We start from the raw sequence: 18,020 nt of genomic DNA, 5'->3' as shown, positions 1-18,020 counted from the left end.
ACAAAGATAAGTTTGTATAAATAGGGTTTTTAACAAAGGAGACTCATTTCTAATTCCCCGTTCATTCCTATAATTACTAACTTTAACTTTACTGATCCTCAAAAGAAGGAACTTGAGGTACATGAAACTATAATTTGATAATCCTCGTATGTTCTTCAGAGTAGATCAAGAAGCAAGCAGTTGTTGGGCTGTTTAATGGGGATGTCAGCTGAAATGCGGATAAATAGTGTGTATAGGTTAAAAAAGGCTGACGTTTAGCCAAAGCAGATGATCAGCCTCTTTGATGTGCTTGGTGCAAAGACTCTTATTTGTTTTTTTTTATTGCTTTTGATGCTTTGACTTTTTGTTTTTACCTGGTGTGAAATGGCCACACGCCTCGTGGCAGATGATTGCCGTGTTCTGATCTGCGCCATGGCTGCATTTCACATTGAATAACAAATTGCCAAAAACTGTCACTGAAGGTAACCTGCAGTCTGAAAGGTGTGTGCATGACATTATTTATGTTGGAGTTGTGTTTGGTGTAGATAATAAAATGTTATCATAGTTACTCAAAAGGCAGAAATAATAAGTATTCAAGTTATCTGCTGCCTCTGTGCCCCCACTTAACTAATTAGAAGTCTGTATCAGCATTAATGAGTTGTGTGCTATGGTGGCAGAATTTATTGAGCCAATTAGTGCATTCTCAGAAAGCGCAACACTTCTTGGCAAATTGTTGAGCTCTACAGTAGATGGTCCCCTCATAACTGGACAGCAAAAGGCAATATGCGGGCTTGAGAATGACCTTTGGTGTACAGACTGTGACAGTCAGCCCTGTGAAAATGCATTTCAACGCAATTACATTCAATATTATGCTGATAGACTGTGTGTCTCTTACTGTGTGAAACAGCATTATGATGCAGAGTCTGTTTTGTCGCATGTGTTTGATGGGAAAATCTGTTCAGCTGAGTGAGCAATTAACTTTCTATAGCCAGAAATCAGGAGCAGATGATGAGAATGTGCTCTGAAAGAGACTTTTGTAATCCACAACATCAAAGTCACTTTCAGTCATCTGTATCAAGTATTTGCACCCAAGTTGTTCAGTCTGATTGAGCTGCTCATTTCATTGCATGCAAAGTTAATGGAGAAAATGTGTTTGAATAATATTAAAAAAGAAACATTTTCTACTTCCAAAAAATATGAAATGATTAAGAGTTTGCAGCCCTGCTCTGGGGCATTCTTTGAGAGAAATTCTATTGTCATCCTCCTAACAAACTTGCAATAGCAGTGCTAGTGTTTGCACGCCAGTAATGAGTGTTACAAATGAAAATTTCGACTTGATGATACAACTGGATGCTTTATTAATTACCAAGGTTACTAGGAGTCATCCTCTGCAAACCACAAATGCCTTAGATATTTTAGTGTGGAGCAAAATGGTAACTGACTAATAACATCCCTTGACTAAAAATAGACTAGTGTGAGATTAGCATGACAATTTGGCAAACAGATGTTTTGTTTATTTCTTCTTACACTAAAGCAAGTCCATGCACAGTAAGTCTATTATGTATTTACTCTGGATGCAATTTAAGGAAGCATCAGAAAATGTGAATGTGATGCAAAGTGCCATTTCTCTACTAATAGGCCGGTATTTGACCCATTGTTACCCTCTGTAGGTAGGATATTTGGGGTAGAATGTCTTTTTCTGCAAACATTGTTGAGTCTGCTCTGTGCACCAGGAATCCTTTTCATTCCCTCAGGATGTGTCATTTATCACTGAGTGGAGGGAAACTAACACAGAGAAATGCTTTTTTTGTCAGTAAGCTTTCACAAATTTCTGTCATGAGCTGACTCCAGAATAAGTTCTGTATCACAGTGTGGCTTATGCATCAATCAACCACAACATTAAACCCACCTACCTGATATTGTGTGGGTCTCTTTTGTGCTGTCAAACCAGCTTTGAACCACCAGACCATGTCCATGAGACTTCTGGGGGTGTTCTGTGGTTTCTGGAAGCAGGAGATTAGTAGCGGATCCTTGTGCTTGGCTCCTGTGGGTTGTAGTGTGGGGCTTCTGTGGATCTGGCTTGCTCTGGTGCATCCCACAGATGCTCGATTGAATTGGGATCTGGTGACTTTGCACACCAGGTGAACGCTGTGAGCTCTTGCTTGCGTTCCAATGGCATTTCCCGTGATTTTTATTCATTTTTTGCTCTATGGCAGGTTGCAATGTCCTGCTGGAGGCTGCTGGCATTGGGGACTGCTGTTGCCACAGGGGGAGTGTGCTTGCTGTCCAGCAATGTTTTGGTTGTTGTTACATGTCAAAGTACCATGAATGCTGCTGCCAAGGTTTCCCAGTGGAGTATTGCATTGTAACGAGATAAGCACTGTTTTTCACTTCACCTGTCAGTGATTTTAATGTTGTGGCTGATAAGTATACTTTAGGCACACTGACACACAAATGGATCTGTTTTGTGATCGTTTGTGAAATCTAGTTTCTCTTTTCGAGCATGGTGTAAAATAACCCTGCAGAACTGGGAGATAGTGAGTGGCGTAATTCAAGGGATGCAGTGTAACCAGGCACTGAGAGATTTGTAGATTCTTTCCACATGGGAGTCAGTCAGTAACAAATTCTCTTTGTGCTTGTTAACATTAGTCAAACCCCTGATAGCCCTTTCAGGATGTAACCTGTGTATCTTTATATAGCCCATACCAAGACTGAAAGTGTTTCATGTCTGAATTATTGCAGTTTCATGGAATTTTAATGAGCACAGCGTGAGCCATAAAAAAATAATTTCTCTTCAAGAACAGGATACTCTTAACTGTTCTCATAGTCATCTCGTCCTTCATCAGATGCTTTGTCTTTGACAGGCAGGGGAAAAGACTTAATTACCGTCAGATTGCAAGGAGTAAAGTAACTATCCCAAGAAATAGATTTTGGTGACCGAATTATCTAAAAAAATATCCAGTGTTTTCCCAGAAACGTTTGCATGGTGGTTATCCATCCATCCATTCTCTATACACCGCTTTATCCTCACTAGGGTCACGGGGGGTGCTGGAGCCTATCCCAGCTGACTCGGGTGAAGGCAGAGGACACCCTGGACAGGTCGCCAGTCTGTAGCAGAGCTACAGATATAGACAAACAATCACTCCCATTCACACCTACGGACAATTTAAAATAATCAATTAACCTCAGCATATTTTTGGACTGTGGGAGAAAGCCGGAGTACCCGGAGAAAACCCACGCATGCACAGGGAAAACATGCAAACTCCATGCAGAGAGATCCCAGGCACACCCCAGGATTTGAACCAGGGATCTTCTTGCTGCAAGGCGAAAGTGCTAACCACTACATCACTGTGCAGCCATGGTGGTTATTTTTTAACAAAACATGTAAAATCCTTAGGATTGAGGTTGTGCACAATCTTTATATGAAATTTTTGCAAAGTTTTTATGCACACCAAGTCTGAAAATGACTAGGAGTGCTTTATGCCTGCAGCCTTTATTCGTCCTCGGTATAGTATGTTCTTCTGTTTTGCTGAAGAGGTACAATTACACACAGAAACTTTTAATTCAATTTTCTTACTGCTTGAATATTAAATTGACTGCAGCCTCCTTGAAAATTAATTATATAGATATTAAATTAATGTACAATACAAAAGGTCAAATTAGCGATTGTGCAAGTATTCACCCCATTCAAACCAGTCTGTGGTCAATCCAGCCAAATTAAGTTGTTCTACGTTGAAATAAATAGATAGATAAATAAATTCAACACACTCACACACCAAGTTTGAAACGGATTGGATGAACGGTTATTGAGATAAGTAAAGAACACACTAACACACACTGATTGTCATGGAAGATTCTAGAACTGTACTGTAGAACCAGTAGATAACACTGGGTTACAAAAATGTTTTTTTTGCACGTTGTCTAGGTTTTTTTCAACTGAATTAGGACCATTTTGCACCGCTAAATCCAAAAATGACATCTATTTTTCTCAATCAGGTCAGGTTTTTTTTGCTAATTTGATTTTGAAAAATTTGATCTTCTCACAAAATTGATTACAATTTTGTGACTTTATCCGTTGATTTTTTTATATAGTTCTCACCCAAAATAGGTTTTAAGAGGAGAAAAATTAATTTTCTAACAGGATGTATTTATTAAGTGTTACAAACTTTAATTTCTGTAAATTTAATAGTAGACATTGCTGATTGCTGATCAGGCACAGCTGCGCTCCTTCAGCAGCTGTGCCCAGTTGGCTTGGGCCGTCAGCAGACCAGGAGCGCAGCACAGAGAAGGGAGGGACCGTGACAAAATGTAAGCAAAAATGTTACAAAGCCAATATGTAGCATAGTTCAGAAAGTTGACCTGATTGAGCAAAACCAGTGTGATTTTTGGATTCAGCACACCAAAATTATCCTAAATCAGCTCAAAAAACTTAAACAATAAATTTGTTGTTGACCAGTGTAATCAAAGATGTTTGTGTCTATGTGTTTGTCTGTGTGCATGCATGTGCGTGTGTGTGTGTGTGCGTGTGTGTGTGTGTGTGTGTGATACCAGTCTCTGTTTATATGCCAATCCATTTAATGCAATTCTTTCTTTCAGTTCTTCTCACTGAATGGGTCTAACCTTTGGCTACTAATTTGCATACCAGAGGGTTAGGGGAATGTTTCTTTTCATGCTCCTTAAAAGCTGTTGTGTGCACCCTGATAACCCATGACATGTGGTGACAGTCGTATCAGTGTTTAAGCCACGTATTAGCATCCTCCATGTTTGATAGTAACTTGGTCACAAATTCATCTACCTAAGAGCATGAATGGTTACATGTTGAGGTTTTTTGTTGTACAGGCTTGTCAGATCATAGATCAAAGGACGGCATTGCTAAAAAAAAATGTTTTTGAGTCTATATGACACCAGACACTGGTGCAGACACTGAGTTAGAATCTATTTATAATGGTGACTAAAGGTAGACACACCTTCCCCACCTGAACGTCTGAGGGTTAGAAGTATCTACTTCAGGAGAAGTAATAAGTGGCAGAAGGCGTCTTATTGCAGAAATTTCATCCAAGGACATTTTTTTTTTTTTTTTTTGCTGTCATCACTTCTTTGGCATTTTGACAGCTTTTCACGGAGCTGCCTCTTAAACCTTTTTCACCTTCAAACAAATTGCAATTTCCTGTTCTCATCCTTTACTCGAATGCTTTCTGGCTAATGAGCCATCTAACTGTAGTGGATTTGAGCCTGATGATGCTCTTTGCATTCAGCTGCCAGTGAGAGTCAGTCAGAGAGTGAGTGCAGCGTGGTTGTCTGCATCCACATTAGATGTTGTGCATCCAACAGTCTCTAAGCTCATTACAGTAATCAGGTTAAAGAGAGGGGAACTGGGGAGTGCTTGGCCTACGGCATGTTTCCTCTGGACTTCCCCAGTGAGACGGAGAACCTCTCACACAGGCTCCAACTGAGCCGGTGGGACCCAGCCCTGCAGACGCCTGCTCCTAATGATCGGCTCCCGCTGCTTCTGTTTGTATGAAACCCACACTGGGGTATTCAACTGCACCCATGCTGTCATAATGACCAGCTTGTAATTGTAAAGCCCTTCTGATATACACCCATTCTTTCCTGAGTTTCTGATCCATTTATTGTGGTTCACACTAACACATTTACTCAATAGCAAATCCTGCTTCCCTCATTTTCTGTGCTTCTGAACAACTGAAGCCTCAACAATGAAGCACTGATGAAAAACAGATGAGTCTTTAGTTTTTCCTCGCAAATTTACAAAAGAAAGCCCAGAGACACTGAAATGGTGACTATATTTACAATTTTAGCATGACTCTGTAAGGGAGAGGTCTTTGTTCACTTTTGCTGCTTCTTGGTTTTGCAGCTTACAGTCACAAAAACTGTGATTCAGCAGTAATAATAGTGTTTGTCCTGCATTTTACCCCTCCTGTTTATGCGTAGGTTTTATGTATTTTCAGTTGTAAAATCTCCTAAAATCCTTGCTGAGTCTTTCTGACTTGCCTCATGAGAAACTACAGAGCAGCTCAGTTGAACTGATTCAGTCACACTTTAACTGATCGATAGTGGAGACAGTTAGTCTCTTTAAACACTAACAGTGTAGCCATTCAAGAAAGTTCAGGTACAATCTTAAGAACCACTAATGAAGTTCAGGGCCTTTTATAATCCAATGCTTTGCTTTGCAAACTGCAATGCTCTGAAAAGGCTCTTTTTTCCCTCTTTGGAGCTGACAGAAGCCACCTGACCTGGGAATTGCCCAAAACCCGGGTTGCCATGGCAACCAGCAGATGTGGAGCATGAAATAGTGAGCCTGTGAGTCCTTAACTAAGCATGGCAGCATCCCTTACATGCTCCACTCTGTATCATGTGGCTTCCCTCTGTTAGTATAGGTCTAAGTGGAAGTGTAAACCCAGAGGTACAGCACCGAGAGTCCCCTCTGTCTCTGGCTCTGAGCTGAGACCATGCACAAAAAGACTTTCAAGTAGCCAGCGTGGTTTCTGTCTGTTGACCCTGTTGCACAATATGCCAAGGATTTGTACGCTGCATGTGGGTGGGGGGCTAGTTCACCAGATGTTTCTGAGGCGGATTTAAGCCAGAGATGTTTGTTTCTAGTAATCGGAAACACTTCTAGATAAGGGATAGAAATCCAGTGAGAAGGGTGGTAAAAGGGTTGTCTACATTTATGCTTTTACAGCAAAATCAGCATGATAGACTGAACTTTTTATCCTCCTTTCAATATTCAAGAGTGCTTTCTTATAGAGGCAAAAATGGTCACCACTTTGGAGCACTACGTTTCTCTAAATGTATTTAGTAGTTTTAAAACCTTCATGAAATTGGCTCTTTCCTCAGAAGGACAATCTACACTGGCAAGTACAAATGAGAAATGCATTTGTTGTACATAGTACCTCTCCTCACCTTGGGATTGCAGCAATAGAATACACAGAAAAAACTGAGCTGCATATATGCTGTTCTTCAGAAAAGGCTTCCAATTTGTCAGCAGGTCTCCAGCACACAGGCTCTGCTTGCAGAACTTTCTGAAGTGTACAGTATTTGTCTGAGGGCGCACTGTTGTATACACCTTCTCCAGCCAATTTAAACATTTGATTCTCCAGTGCTTTTAGTCCTTGCTGAGAGAAAAACAAAGCTGCATGGAGCACACAATGATACCGCGCTTGGAATGTACTCCCAAGTTAACTGAATAATGAGATTTTTCGTTTGCCTGGGTCTTGCACAGTTTGCTTTCAACTTTTATTGTTCGCTCTAGATGTTGACCAATCATTTATCACTTTGAGACTGAACACACTCTAAAAAGGTTCTCGCTTAAGTGCTTTCTCCGTACGTTCTGTGTCTGCCTGTCTTTGTACATGTACATCTTCTTCACTGTACTGTAGGGATCAATGGACCAGTAGGCAATATTACAGACAGTTTCTCATTCTCCCAGTGCAGCTTTCCACTCACAATACTATATTATGCTTCTCTGCAGAACCTTCAACAAAGCACTGAAACCGAAGTGACACTTTCACAGAGAGGTATTTTCATTTTTCAGACACGCTCTATCAAAGTGAATCAAAGTCAACTCCCTCAATCTCTTTTTCTGCTGAATATTTCCATGTACTTCTGACAGGATAGCTGGGAGGCCTTGTGGATCAAACCAGGATTGTATAGTCATGTACACAGATGAAGCAGCCTTTGCTACACATTTTCATTAAGCTCTCTCAGATTTTGTCTACCTGAAATGTAAAAGCTGACAGTCACTACAGAGTGTATCCTACATCCAGTTGGCCATGGAGGAAGTTGCAGCCCTGGACCTGAGGGCAGAGTGGAAGTGGCTCCTGCTGCTGTCCGGCCTTATATGTCCAGGAAAAGGTGGGCACAGCAGCAGCCATGGCAACTGTGGGCAGGGTTGCTGATCTGGAAACAATGGGCCAAAAACATGGCCTCTCCCTGAACCTGCTCTCATGCAACAACATTGTTTGACTCACCAACAAGGGGGGATTTTTCTGTCCCAGAGACCACTTTATAGATCACTAAGTTGGTAGGCGCTGCCTTTTGTTTTGCTCCCCTAAGCTTACTGAGACTACAGATAATTACGGGAGACACTCTGCAAGACGCGCTAATAGGAGCACGTTGTGACTTAACTGAAGCTAAATGTTTGGTTTTGCTTAAAGAGCCAGAAGAGTGAATCTCCGTCGTGGTGTGTCAGGATTCCTCCCTTAGAGCATGCCAGAGGATATAAAATGCTGATAGAGTCCCTCAGTGTATCACACTTCGGAGTGAAGCCAGCATATGTTCCGTTCCACCGCTCTTGATACTGTAATCAGCATGCAAGTGGTAGTAGGCAGTCGGCCACTGAAGTATGAGGCAGAGACTCAGTTCTCAGGAGGTAGTGCAGACAGGAGATTGGAGTCACCTGATTTGGAGGCTGTGACTCTCCAGGCCAAATTTACTGATCAGAGGAGCCAGAGGTGTGACATTGTCATCTAATGCTCATGTTCTCTTGCCCTCTGCCTTGTGATCCATTTTGAATATTCCGAGTCAGTGAAGTCTGCTGGGTTCGCGTTTGGAGTCTGGGTGTGTTACTGTGTGCATATGTGTGTGTTGTTATGCGTGCAAGCTCCCACATTCATCTCTACCACTACCTATTGTGCTATATTTGCCTCAACCTCCAGCATTAACTCCCACATGATTTATTTTACAGTTAATTAAAGATCGGGTTGCTCATTGTGCGTGCATTTTGTCAGAATCGACTAATAACAAAGTAATCTTTGGCAGACAGCTCTTGCAAGTTGCTTTTATAAGGAAAGCCTGCCTCAGTTTGATGTTGTTGCACCATGCAGGGAGGGAGGAGGGAGACTGATGTTGAGATACTGAGAGAGGGGTTGGCATCTTAATTGTGACCTTTGTAATTGTGATGCAGTGATTTCATGTGCTCAGTTTGCCTTGCTCTTACATATCCTTCCACTAATTACTGTCACATCTGTGCAGTCTTTTCTTGCTGCTCCATGATCTCTCTGGGTCTGTCAGTCTACATTTGATAAAAATGCATTTCAGTAATGTCACAATGTGTTGCTGGAACATAGTCTTGCTATCAGAGTGCGTAGGAGAGCACAGGAGAAGGGAAACAGAAGGATTATGCCTCCCTACTGGTTTGAACAATATGGCTGAAGGAATCTATAGGAGGACACTGTGTTGGGGTGGTTTTGATTTTGCTGTGCAGTTAAATATGTCATTTTGCTAGGTTGTGTTAGCATTAACTTACATTTTCAGCTGAATGTCACAAGTTCCAGTTGAGGGTTAAGATCTGTTTGAGATCAGTAATGCTTATCATGCATCAGAAAAGATAATCAGGATGAGAATGCTAGTGATACTGAAACAGGCAAAATCATTAAATGGAATAATATAATTCCGAGAAAAGCGCTACGGTTGCCAAATGTTAACTGAGAAAATGCTGTCTTTGCCTTTGTATTACTGATGAAGTTATGATAAGGTTTTTTTCAGCAAGTGCTGACATTGAATAGTCATTGCTGAACTGTTAAGGACAGAAAAAAGACACACAGTCACATAAAAATATGCTGAAAAGGATCATTCAAAATACAAGCCTTAGAAATGTAAATATCCTATTAAATTGCTGTGTTAGCTCAGGGATTGCCAATTTCAGATTTAATGGGAACATTAGGCCTCATTTCATGAGCTTCACCAGGTCAGACACAGCGTTTATTTGTTACTATTGTCCTCTTATTGTGGATGCTGTTATTGTTGTTGCTCTTGTTCTGTCTGAAAAGTTATTACTGATTTATTGAAATAAATCAACACAGCTTTCTTTCATTCCTGTAGCATGCACATAAGGTCCATTTTTGTAACATTTCTTTTAAAGTCCCGAATGGGGGGAAAAAATCTATTTTTATTGTGTTCTGTGGTTGTTGAAGTTAGATATGAAAACATTTTCCTCTTCCATTTGTCAAGCCCTATCTCAACTACATGGCCTCCCAGCTATACAAGCCAGTAAGAATTTTACTGAACTGCTGTGTTCCCACTGAGGAACCAATAGTCGACTATCTCAAACATTGCAAAATTCAATCCATTACTGTCCACTGCTTGTGAGGTAGGGCATTACAAAAGAGCAGCTGCCTCACAGTCCACCAGGTTTCTTTACTTTCTACAGTTACCTATGCCAACTCTAAAATGCCTCAGCCGTGAGCAAAGCACACCAAAATTCTGTTGCTGGCTACAAGAATAAACACAAGAGTCTTCATACATGATCAGCATCTGAGGAACTGAATGCTTGCATATTAATTTTGTTTCTGATGGCAATATCTTGACAATAACAGAAAAATCTGGCATGCACGTGGCTAATTTGGCTAACATTATCATTAGCTTTGATCATGTGCCTACAGGTCAGGACTCTGTGGAAATTGTAATACTAAGATATTTTAAGAGCAATTTTGAAATCAGTAAAGCAGAATTACGTGGGTTTTTGAGTTTTTAATGGTGCCGGTTGTGCTTTAGTGCAACCTAAGCTTAGCTGATGTTTACTTCTCTCCTGTTCCCTGTGCTCACATATACTGCATTTTGATGCGGCAAAATTCCCAGTATACCTGTTTTTGTTTACATAATTTTCTGTTTCTGTTGTCAGAAGACAGAACACATTTGAAACAGTGACTGAAATGCAGTCTACTAAGACTACAGGTTAACCGCCAGTCATATCAGAGTGATTTCCACTGTGCTGCTGGGCAAAACTACTGATTTTATAACCATGATGTTGTCAAATTTAACATACCATACAGAAATTCAAAACAGCTGCTGTCCTGAGACTTCAGTAATATTTTCATGTCAAAAGATCACTTAGAGAAAAGTTTATAAGTGACAAACTCTTTGTCTCATCCACGTCTCTGTCGGCTGCTGTGTGGTCAGTTGTGACAGTGCGGCAGTGATGCAGTGAGAGTCTTCTTCCTGAAGAGGGTGTGAACAGCAGGAAGTCATTTGCATTTAAAGCTACAGAAACTGAAATACAGCACGGCTAAAAGCAGTGATTATACAGTCATGGTGGAATGAATCATTTTGAAAATTGAAGGACACACTCTGGACATGCAAGACTTTCATTGATTTGCTGAATAGGGGCACAATATGACACTTTGAAATTATGCACCATTTTGCCCCCACTTTTGAGAGATGGAATCATTTGCATGCAAGACTGACCCTTTCAAATTGAATGAACCTCAGTGATATTGCAGGGTTCACTTCATCATGGTTTGCTGACGACACTGTTGCACACAAGTTGCATCTCAGATGACAAGCAAACTTGGCTTTCGGGGTTATGTTTGATAAACAAAATGCATCACTTTAAGTGCAAAACGCTTTTGAGAGGAGTTAGATGAGGCCCATCATGTCCATGAAGTGTGAGACCACAATCACCTCAGAATGTCCAGGGTTTTTCTATTAAAAAAAAGTTTGATTAAAGCTTTTCCCTGAGTGACAGTATTGTTTTTCTTTGTTTGTTTGTTTCTTTTATTATCAGCAATCCAGCATGCAAATATGTTAGCCAGACTCGAAAGTATGTACAAAATCAGCTATACAAATAGTCATACCATGTTGGCTATTTTGTATTTTGGATCAACTTTATGTTTTGTGTATGAGCACTCTGACAAAATGTGCTAGATAAAGCTCATTATATCCTCATTCTCTTAATACAAAAAATACAAAATTCAAGTGCACATGTAAGGATAAACTAGCCTAGCCGCGCTAGACCCAGCTCTTAAGACACAAGGGTCGAGGAACGCTCGACAGGGAGGGAGGCGAGCTAAAAGGTTGTCTTTCAAATCACTCTGCAGCAGTTGGGTAGGTATACAACCAATCAGCGCAATGAATAGGCTGACGTAGTTCCTAGAGCGCCGGATTGTGGCTAAGTCCCATTAGCTTCCCAACCAGCGGAGCCAACTGGTATGTTAAGGATTTGCCATATCCCGTCGGCATAAGTCCAAATACGTCTTTCTTCTCCATGAAACACTTCAGTGCCGTCCTTTGTTTATCTTTCAAGTTGAATTTTAGCTTCAAATCCTTAAGGGCTGTGGCCAAAGCCGAGTCGAAAGATAACTGTTTATTGTGCGCTGCTTGTTTCTGTCCAAATCGTCGCGCCTCTGTCGTCACTTAGTTACGCCCGCCTTCTGACTCTACACTTCATGGTGATTCGTCCGGCCAGTTTTAGGAGCATCCAACCTCGAGCCTTATGGAGGGTAACTAGACCCACCCTGGCAGCGAATTAAATTCGTTGCCGTGGGTTGTCTAGCGCGGCTAGGCTAAGGAAAAACATGATTTCAGAAAAAAATCTGTTTCTATTTTTCTGGTATGAAATTATATTCTGTCTGGATGTAATTGTGGAGAATGAATGCTTTCCAAGCTCAGCATAGTAAAGTATGTTCAGTCTGAAAACCCTCAAGCCCACCATATGGTATGCAACGAGCAGTACATAATAGGCAAACCTGTGTGGATTGAGTGGTTGAAGCTACTTGACAAACACCTGCTCAGAGATTTCTAATCATAATCATTATAAACACAGCTATCACATGTACAAGTAGTAATTTGTGACATGAAATAAATGTGTAAAGAAATTCCGGCCTTATGGATTAAGAATCTCAGTGCCTTTCACTAATAGGGTACTTGATAGAAAATTTTCCCTTTGGCTGTTTCAAAAGCGACAAATTTTATATTAAATCCTATGTTTATTTAATGCATTTTATTTTTATCTTTTTTAGCAAACTATTCTTTGCACTGAGGTTATTTTTAAATTCCTAAACACTGAACTTTTGACCAAACATAATCCCTGTTTCATATCATTACATCACTTTGTCTGGCATAGTTATCAGTCAAAAACCAGATGTAGGCTAGTGGACCAGAGGCCACATACTGCAAATTTATGGCCAAAAATGTGGTTGATAATGATAATGAAATCATCATGGGCAGAGTCCTTTCTTGTTTTGGACCGGTCTGCATCCATCAGTGTGTGTAATGAAATAAAAATGTTTAGGCAACATCTGTTTGAGTCAAAGTTAACCACTCCCACTGAACACTCACTCAGAAGCCAGGTCAACCCACAGTCACTGTGCAGACTCAGTGACTCGCTCATTGGTTGACTGGCTGCAGCTGCTGGGTGGAGCTCTCCTAGTAGCTGTTTCTGCCTCCATTTATTAGGAAGCCAATTCTTCAAATCTCTGAGTATCATCTTTCTGTGTTGTAATACTCAGCATATTGCCTGCAAACTGCTGGACTGCCTAAACCAGTGATATGTCAGCGTAACAGAGCCAAGTGCATCCTATATCTGCTATGTAATTTCTCAATTTATTTGGTAATTTACAGACTACCATCTAACCTTGAAGAAATAGTAAGAATATCAAGAGTAATTACGAAATTATAAAGAGTGGATTTCTGCTGATCCACTGCCAGGTACGAGAATGAGCATCTGCCACTGGCTTTTAAGAATCAAAAAGAAACCACCACATTTAATGCACTGCTTCTGCTGTGGATCCTTTTGAAGCAGTGCTGCTGGAGGACGCTCTACTTCGCTGGATATTTTTAGTGTAAGAGGAGCTGTTCTCTCTCCCCGTTGCAACAAAGGCAAGATTCATAATTTCTGTCAGTATCTGTACCCACGAATTACATTACAGCACAGTGTGTAGCCCAAGAGCAAACCCTCGTAGTCCAAAGAGTAGCTCATAGCAGCAAGGTTCATCTTTAAATGCTGCTGAAAAAAATAAATCAGGGTGACTGTGAGTGGCTCTGAACTCAGAGCGTGGGTGGCTCCACTGCTTTTTTGTCCGAATCAACAAGCGCTGCTTGACTAACACCCTATTATTAAGTAAAATAATAGCGTTCAAATCTCTTATAATATAACAGCTTGTTCGCAGTGATCCTGGAGAACCTAAAATAGCAAGGGACAGTTCTGCTTCATCATGCTGTCCAGAGATTGCTTTGACCTGCAGGAGCGATTATTAATTCATTCATGAAACATATGGGGAAGTGATAAGGATGGAGGTGAAAGCCTTTGACTTATTAATTATTTGAATATAATTCAGGTAGGCTCCGGATTCAGCGGCTGGTCTCTGCAAGGAAATGAGCACGAGGACATCTTGATGCCAAAAATGATATCGTCTCTTCAAGGCATGAAAAATCAGACATTTGGAAATGGTGCTTGTAACAGAAAGTAACTGAAGATGTGTTGATGCGCAGTGCTGTAATAACTGTATTGTTGCAGAATAAACCCTCTCGCCACTTATGAATATTTGAGTTTTTACATCAGCGTTCCATAATCATATTTTCCTCATCTTATTAGTGTGGTGAAGGCAGGCTGACCAAAGGATGTCTCTGTGGCCCCATGTGCTGCTTAAATTATAGCCACGGGCTAATAAATAGTTTGCTAAGTGTTTTGTTGTAAATCACGTATGCCTCAGTCTCATATTAAAGAATGTATTTATGTGGCTGATTAATGCTGACCTCCCGTGTGCTGTTCCGAAATTCAAATTAGAGTGTGGAATGCTCAGAATAACTGCCCAGCAATTATCTCATTCAAAAACAACATTCACATCTGCTGGAATAATGCACCTGATCTCGACGTGTCCATTCATTGCGCAGTCGAACGTGAATTTAAATTCAGGTTTGCAGCGAAGTCGAATTGAAATACATCGCTGATCAAACCGTCACTGCTGGACACTGTGTGTTCCAGATGGTATCCAGACGCACGTTCTATGGACCGGCAGGGAACTGACCTCGCTTTTCAGTCAGACGCGGCTAAAAGGCCGATGTTTCGCTGAGAGGGTCGATGTGGAATGTAAAGAGGAGATAGAGGAGGAGCAGTTGAGCCACTTAACATATTCTCTGTGCACACATGCTTTAATGCTGCTGTTGTCAACAGTCTTGAGAACTGCTGAGGTCGGAATTACTCTCAGCCCTCCATTCATACTACATGCTTAAATTACACAATGATGATAGTCCACCAGGCTGAAGATAATATAGTATGCAGCTACAGTATTTTCCTGCTGCTTTACTGACTATTGCATTCAAGCTTTGGAGTTATTTTTAGTTGCTTCCCGGCTTGGTAAAGTCTAATTGTCATTCTTTACAATAGTCATGCTTGCTTTGGAGATGCCACATAGTCTACCTTTTATCCCCCAGTGGCTGTTTTTATACTCATGGTAATCACTGCTGAAATAAAGAGATGTTTGCAGCTGCGTCGCTACTTCTGTTGCTGTCTACAAATAAAGCAAAACCAGTGTAAAGTGTGCTGTTTACTAGAGAATCATCGCTGTTTTTCCTGGGATTCCTTTTTAATGGGCTGACCTTGAAAATCCCCTCACACTGTGGGGGGATGGTGTAGATGTGGAGCTTTAAGAACAAGAAATTATGCGCACCATAAATATGTAATTATTTTCAGTTCTCATTTGGCTACACTCGTTTTCGTTTTATTGTCTTTCTTAATTGCTTTTTGTTTTTGCCGGCGGGTCAGAAAGGTTTGGCCATCCTATTTAATGAGTAATTACTTCAGAGTAAAGTGTCAAGCTTATTGCATAAGAATAATAAGATGACAACTGATCCTGGCTTTTTTCGTACCCTGTATTTTCTGTGTCTTTCCCACGCACTGATCGAACAAAAAACAGAAAACTGAAGCACTCCCGTACAATGTCGGATGCTGTCCTTCGCTGAATGTCATTCATGCTTCTCTTTAGGCCGATTCTGCTTCAGATTTGTCTTTCTGTCTGGAAGCATTTGGAAGGATGGTTCGCAAAAGCTGATCCGACCTGGACCAATATAGTTGAAGTTTCCTGTCCAGCCTTCTCCTCAGTTGTTGTGTGACAGACTGGTGCAATAATCGCAGCAGTTGTTGCTCTGCGGCTCTGCTCCGCTGCTGGTATTATAGTCAATCATTAGAGCTGTATCCTCTCCAGATGGCTCCTTCCTTCCCTGGTCTCTATTGAATTGTCAATGTTTAGACTCCCCAGTAAGCTGCTCTTTGGCCATTTTCATGTCTTAATATGTGCAGTAGTAAACAAACCTAATTCAATGCAGGACTCTTTCCTGATGAACTAGTGATAGTCATGAGAGATGAAATTACATTTTAAGCCTACCTTTGTGATCTAGTAATCATAATATAATACAAGAATATAAGATTCTACAGAGAGGTGCGTTACTGAGTCATGTTTCAACCTTGCTTGAAAGCAGAGCTAATGAAGAGTTGGCTGCACTGGAGTGTTTGCACGAGGAACCTAGTGAAAAATGTTCTCTCGCACTACTGTAAGCTCAGGGATTATCATTATCCTCCTGGGTTTCATCATGTGGTTTCTGCACCACTTACTCTCTGGAGTGACTGATGCTACTGACAACAGATACTAAAGTGACTGTTGCTGTAGACCCACAGTTATCTCCACTGGATTTTTGTCATCGTAAGTGACTTTGGCTTTTTTTTCTGAGACGGACCTCCGTGAAATCCTTGAGAAACTTCCACAAAAATACAAGCATTTCCTGCACCATCTGCACTGCATATCAACTGTGCAAGGGAGCTGTTATCTGCAGACCCGTGTGGCCTGCTGTATTGTCAGTCTGGGGTCTCAAGCCGCTTGTCTAGAACAGAGTATCTGTGGAAGAGCTAGATGACAAAAACTCGGTGGGGCTTCTCTGCCAGCCTGTATAGAGGAGAGCTCATGCGGTGCCATTACCTCCCCTTTTTTGTGCCTGTCTTTCCCACTTTGTATGAGGAAAAACTCAGGAAAGGAGAGGGGGTATTGGAGAGGAACCCATGGATATGACAGAGGCACCGTCGCAGGCGGGCTCATTCTCTTCTACATCATTATAGGAAATTTACTTCGCAGACTTGCTCTGCTCTGTCTCAAAAGGGTCCTGTGGAAGAGCTGTGAATTCTGCACACAAAAAAACTCTTTGTTTCCAAATGTGGCTGAAGTCTGAATCGTGTCAGTGTGAACATTTGAACTTTCACCTTTATATCCGACTATGGAGAAAACAACGAAAATTCTTTTGGTGTTACATTGCAATATGGAATATAGTAGAGCAAAAACAACAGATATTTTGAAAATCATTTTCAGTTGGCAAAAAATCCTAGTCTTTTTGATAATGAACCAAAACTCTTTGCAGTTCCAACAGTGATTTGAATGTTGCAACTGTTTTGACATTTTTGCATGAAATAATCATTTGAGAGATTGTAGAAATCACCAACAGTTTAGCTCATAAATAAAATTATTGCAGACCCAGAGTATAGTAACATTAGTACGTGGGAGCCAGTACTGATGTACCAATCGTCTCCAGAAAAGATAGTTTTGCTTAAAATGTGTCACAGGAATATGCTCACAAAAAAGGAACAGCTATATTTCAGATCTTCGTTGTGTAAAAGACAGAGAGCCTCCCTGGTACAGATGGCCCTATTTATCACTTCCATCTCTCTGTGTTGAGGCCAAGGTCAAGGAATAGAGAAAAAAACTCTGCAGTGTCAGTCCCTGTCCTTTATTTGTACAGGAGTCTCAGAATACCAGAATTGATTCACCCTAATTGCAGAGTATGATTAAACGCCCACAGATTTGTCTCGCAGTGAAGTTTGCTTCCGGAGGAGAGTGCAGACCAGGAGGAGAGCGAATAATGATGCAGCGGTGGAATGTGTTTTGATCCGTCTCCTGTTATTCTTGCCGATTGGAGAGATCTGCACTTTTTTTTCCCCCTCCTTTTTCTGCTGAAAGGTTATGTTTTATTGCCTTAGTTCAGCTAATTCTAGATACACTGCAATCAGGCAAAAAGCTCTTCATACACTAACCCTTTAATATCAGAACACCAGAGGAGTGATGAGCTGCTGAGGCAGGGATACAGCATAACACACATTCAATTTCACAGGTAAAAATGTCCCTACGGAGATAATTGTGATGATTTGTTCTGTGCCTTGTGGTGTTTTATTTCGCCTCTGAGACTTCCTCTTCACTCTTAGAAGCCTGATTGTTTTATGAGAGGACATTTTCATAATGGCATGTTGATTTTTTTTTACCATAACA

The 18,020-nt window shown here is 41.0% G+C and overlaps 1 protein-coding gene across 1 annotated transcript in view; it reads left to right on the top strand.

Annotated features, from left to right (window-relative positions):
- Window positions 1–18,020, top strand: part of tln2b (talin 2b) — an 83,160-nt gene that overhangs the window by 15,791 nt on the left and 49,349 nt on the right.

This window comes from Acanthochromis polyacanthus, chromosome 8 (genome assembly GCF_021347895.1).
Source record: "Acanthochromis polyacanthus isolate Apoly-LR-REF ecotype Palm Island chromosome 8, KAUST_Apoly_ChrSc, whole genome shotgun sequence".
Lineage (NCBI taxonomy): Eukaryota > Metazoa > Chordata > Actinopteri > Pomacentridae > Acanthochromis > Acanthochromis polyacanthus.
This window is presented reverse-complemented; position numbering and strand designations above follow the sequence as displayed.